Here is a 5,635-nt window from a genome sequence, read left to right as displayed (position 1 = left end):
TATAGATTATAACTACTTTGTTGGCAGTTGTCAAATCATGGAAAACTCTGTTTTCCAGGGCTCTTACTTTTGTTTTTCCTGTTTAATCATATTTGATATTTTAAAACAAGTTGTATTCTTTCCTTGCATGGGAAGTTAGAACTATTAACAATATTATTTAATACTCAAAAGCTAAAAGAAACAAGCTTTATTTTTTTTTAGGTTTTTCACACATTTACTGTTCCTCCGAGGGGTGCACCTTTCCTGGAAGTACTGCAATACCAGGTCGATACGTGGAGTGGATGGAGCAAGCTCCTATTTCATCTCCCAGTTCCAAAAATCCATTTAATGTTTTGTCCTCAGATAGAGGATGTATCAGATATTAAACTGATAAGAACAGATACTACACTTGATCTTAGCCAAAAGGCCTAGAAGTGATAAAAAGAAACAAGTTTTTAATATTTAAATGTAAACATTAGTGTTTGGGGATTTTTTAAACATTTTTTATTGTAAAATATAATAAAGAAAAATGATAAATTTCAAAATACAGTTTAACAAGTAGTTTATAGAGCAAATTTTGAAGTATAGTGTAGGTTACAGTTCCACAATTTCAGGTATTTCCTTCTGACTATTCTAATACAATAGAAACTAAAAAGAAATACCTGTATAATGAGTCAGTAGTCATAATCATTTATTAAATCTTAACTTCTCTATTAACCTTCTCCCTCTCATTTGATCATTCCCTCAATCTTCAGGGATACCTGAGCAATACCATTCTAACTTCTTTATGCTGAAAGGAGAGTCGACAATATAGGCTACAGGAATGCAACTGCTTGATGCTCTGGGAGACTGGTACCTCTAAGTTCCAGGTCTTATCTCAAAGTTTCAGGGCTTATTGGGGATGTTTTATAAAGCAGTAGTTTGTAATGATAAGATTAATGAATCTTATAACATTGTAAGAAAATAGTGAAAATATCAAAGATGTTTCTTTGGAAACATTTGGTGAATCAATGGAGAAAGGCAATTCAAATGACACTTTCTAAAAATTCCATAATTTGATTTATTTAGATTATAATTGGGTAATAATTTGGAAGATCATGTCATAGAACAAACAAAAGCATCAAACAAGCAAAACTGATAAAGTATGTGTGTTGCAATTTGATGAATGCGCTGATATTGGTCATAATGTTATTCTATTAGAATATATGCAAGCTGAGCATGAAGATGTGAAAGAATATTAATTTTAGCATAACTTCTGGCAATTATAACTAGTTTTGAATTGTACAGACTATGACATATTACAATACCTTTATTTATCCATAAATCTAATCACCCATTAATTTATTTTTGATTGATTTCAAAATAAATTGCAGACGTCCATATGATTAACCCTTAAATACTTCATCATGCTTGCCATTAAAACTAGAATTCAACACTGTTTATATTTTGCTTTTGATGAGCTAAAAATCTACATATAGTGAAATGTGCTTAATATCAATTAAACCATTTAATGAGTTTTGAAAAATGCATAAAGGATGACAAAACACCATTTCATAAGTGAACATCATCATCTCAGAAATTGTCCTTATGCCCCTTTCCTGTCAATCAACAACCCATTTCTCACAGTAGTGCTTTCTACCATGTATTGGTTTTACCTGTTCTAGAACTTCACAGAAAGGAAATCCTAAAATGTGTATCTTTTGTTTAAAACTCCTTTCACTCAAAATCTCAAATGTTTTGAAATAAACACATACTTTACATATGCCAGTATCAGGAATTCATTCTTTTTAATTGCTGAGTAATATTGCATTTTAAGAATATATTGACACAGAATTTAAAGAGAGGGAACTACAGCTACATGAAAACTAGTCAAACCGATAAAATCCAAAAGTGAAGAGAAAAATCTAAAATAAAATCTCCAAGAAAGTAACAATAAGAATGGAGATGAACTAGTTTTCAATAGACACTATAAAGGTAATAAAACAATGGAATGTCATCTTTAATATGCTGATAGGTGTTTTTAAAAAGATTTTTTAAAAAGCCCATCAACCTAAAATTCTTTATCTAGAGAAAAATATTTGCAAATATGAAGGTAAAATAAAATGATTTCGGAAGTACAAACTTTGAGAGATATTATTACCAGCAGACTGGTAAAGTAGAGACAAATTAAAATAGTTCTTCAGGTTGAAGGAAAAAGATCCCAGATAGAATAAAATGATCCCAAATGGAAGCAAGAAGCTTCAGAAAAGAATGAAAAGCATGGGAAATGATTCATATATGGATAAATATAAAATACTATTAATTATTTTAAGTAACAATGAAAATGGTTTATAGCAATATAAAATAAAAAATATAAAACAATAGTATAAGGAATAAATGAAGTCAGTGTTAAAAGATATTTGGCATTGAATGGAAATTGTTAATATTAAATGCAATAAATCAATACTGCTTTTTTACTCCCTAAAGTAATTACTACAAGAATATATTTTAATAGTACATTTAAAGGTTTGTTACTTTTAATCAAATTGAATTTTCTTTCCTTTAAATTTTCATTTAAAAGAAAATGATTCCTTTAAAAGAAAGACAGGAAGGCAGAATAAAATGGAAAAACAACAACAAACAGTTGGAACAATAGAAAACAAATAGCAAAACGGTAGACTTAAACCCAACTATATTAAGTCATTAGAACAACTATAAATGGGTTGTACATTTTTATCAAAATATAAGTATTGTCAGATTGAGAGAAAAAATCAAACAACAAAACTCAACTGCATATTATTATCAATATACCCACTTTAAAAATAAAGCTACAGTTTTTGGCTAAAATTAAAAACTGGAAGAAGATATTCCATGAAAACCATATATAAGAATGGTGGAGGTGATTATATTAATGTCAGATGAAGTAGAATTTAAGACAAGAAACAGCAGTAGAGATTACAGGGGAAATTTCATGATTAAAAAATTGATTCATAGTAAGTCAAAATAATCCCAATTGTACATATCCAAAATATACAAAGCAAACCTGAGAGTCTTATTAACTTATTAACTGATAGAAGAAGTCAACATATGTTCAGTAAAAACAGAAAATTAAACAACGGTGTTTATCAACTTGACCTATATTATCTTTAAGCGCATGTGGGTCATTTACCAGCTGACAAACAATATATAGTAACTCCTTTAAACACACAAATAAAACTTTAAAGCATATAAAACCTCACTTCGAATAAAAAAGAAGAAAGCAAAATCTAATTATTAAATGAGCAAAATACTTGAAGAGGCACTTCAATAAAGGCAGTATCTAAATGGCCAATACCCAGTAAAAATATATTCAACATCATTATTCATGAGGGAAATACAAACTAAAACTTCAATGAGATACCACTACACAGAAACCAATATAGCTAAAATTAATAAGGTTGACAACGCCAAGTAATAGTGAGGATAATGAGTAAATAGAAGTCTCATACACTGCTAATGGGAGGCAAATTTTTACAACAATTCTGGACATCTGTTTCTCAGAATCTATTATAATTTAACATCTCTTTAAAATTTCTGGGAAAGAACACAGCCTTGCTGGATGTTGGAATTCTTCTATTTTTTTTTATTTTTTATTTTGGTAGTGTTTACCTGTGTGCATAAAAAATAGGTAAGTACATTGATCCATTCACTAGAGAATACTGAAATTCTTGTTTATTCATGTTAAACCTCTATAAAAATGTTAAGCTATCAATACCTAGATTTCTATTCTACCTGTATGACTATCACCTCAATCTGTTTCTCTATCATCTCTATCTATATGTAATATTATTTATTAAAATGGCAAGTACAAGACCAACATTTTTATATGTTCAATTAGCAAAAGGATTATACTCTTAGTTTTGGAGGTGCATTTTCATTTTCCACTAAAGTATATTCTTCATTTGTAGTAGTTATAATATTATATATTTTAATGTCAATTTTTGTGTGAACTTTTAGTTTAAGTTTTGTGACTCATAAAAAGTTAATAAATTGGACCTTAGTCATTACATAAAATCACTTAGTACTTTTGTATATTCATCCTTATTCTAACTCATGTGAAATTAATTCACCATTCTTGTTTTGGTTTTATCTGCATTTCTTTGAAAAAATATTCATTTTCAATTATTTTTTTCACTCTGCACTATCTGTTCTTACTAAGACGACATATAGCTCAGTTTTTGTTTTCTTAACTCAATCTGAAAATTCCCTTTCTTTGTCTTATTTAACCTGCTTTACTATTCTCATTCATTCTGAAGACTTCTATATATGAACTGCTATCTAACTTTCTCTAGTTCTTATTTGTGTCTGCATTTTCTTTTTTGCACCCTCCTTATTTTTTCATGCTTGAACAACTTGCTACTCAGTCTATTTTTGTTTCATAATGGCATAGAAAATTTCCTCTGAAACAAAAAATCCTCATCTTTTATTTTGCATTAATGGTTACTTTTTCTTCCTTGCCCTACAAATGAATATTAATCATATTTGAAAATAAGATAGAAACTCTTTAAGTGTCTCCAAAGACAATATTTTCCACACAACATGCTTGTTTTATTCCCATTTTCCTATATGCTGTGATCTGTAGTATTGTTGTATAAGCATCGAATTGGCATAAAGACCTCACTCTTAATCCCAACACTTTTATATCTCAAAGGAAACAAGCCATTTGAAAAGAGGGAATCAAGAGAAAGAGATCAGTACTCAGGTTGGACATTCTCCAACCTGAAGGTAATGTTCTGTCTGTTGAGATGAGATGGGATGGGGTGGGTCGGAGAAAAAGAAGTTTCATTGTTTCCTTATGGAGATACACTGTTCAATGTACAATGTAGAAAAATATCTGTATTTGTGACATACAATGAAATGGGATAGAAAATGAATTTTGAATCAGCAAGACCTTATACTTCTTAGTTCTTTACTGCATATTAGAAATAGTCTATAAAGTAATTTCCTTGATTTGCAGATTTATTTTATTTTACTTTACTTTTCTTTTTATCATTTACTTTGCTTTGTTTTACTTTACTTTACTTTTCACTTTATTTTATTTTCTTTCATAATGGAAACATAAAACCTCTACACAACAAGCAAGCAAAAAGGGAAATGGAAGAGATAGGAGGGGATTTGGGGATTCTTAAATAAAAATGATAAGCCTAAAATGGGGTTGGTAAGCTGATTGTGAGAATCAAATACGTTAAAATCTGATAAAGGCCATTTTAAATCATAAAGAAAAACCAAGAAAACATTAAAACACATTTTTAAAGATGTGGTGATATTTTGTATATTAGATACCCAGATTTTTCTTGTTTTTTTGAGGTCATGATTTTTAGGAAATGATGCAGGTTTTCCTATGTTCCTTTCTTGGTGTGTAAACAAATTTCAGAAGCTTGTGTTTTAGTCATAATACTTGAAGTATTTATTTCCCAATGAATTACTTACATTTATGCACATTGCCTTTTGACTTAAAAATCATCTTTCCATTTTAGTCCATTGTTTTCTTCCCTTTCCATTATCTTGATTTATTATTACAACAGTTTACAGTCATTTACTAATGAAATTGCCTACAAGCCCCTTTTCTTGCCTCTTAGACATTCCCCTTGATTATCCTGGACACACTGTGGGAGTGGCTCCAGCAGTCACCCCAGTG

The 5,635-nt window shown here is 29.5% G+C and overlaps 1 non-coding gene across 1 annotated transcript; it reads right to left on the bottom strand.

Moving 5' to 3' along the window:
- Positions 1 to 227: 227 nt before the first annotated feature.
- On the bottom strand, positions 228 to 418 carry LOC143678599 (U2 spliceosomal RNA). Its single transcript, XR_013173379.1, has one exon. It is a non-coding gene; the product is annotated as a U2 spliceosomal RNA (small nuclear RNA).
- Between the last annotated feature and the right edge of the window lie 5,217 nt (positions 419 to 5,635).

Source organism: Tamandua tetradactyla, chromosome 3, assembly GCF_023851605.1.
Source record: "Tamandua tetradactyla isolate mTamTet1 chromosome 3, mTamTet1.pri, whole genome shotgun sequence".
NCBI lineage: Eukaryota > Metazoa > Chordata > Mammalia > Pilosa > Myrmecophagidae > Tamandua > Tamandua tetradactyla.
Note: the sequence above shows the minus strand (reverse complement) of the source record. Positions and strands in the feature narration are given on the sequence as shown.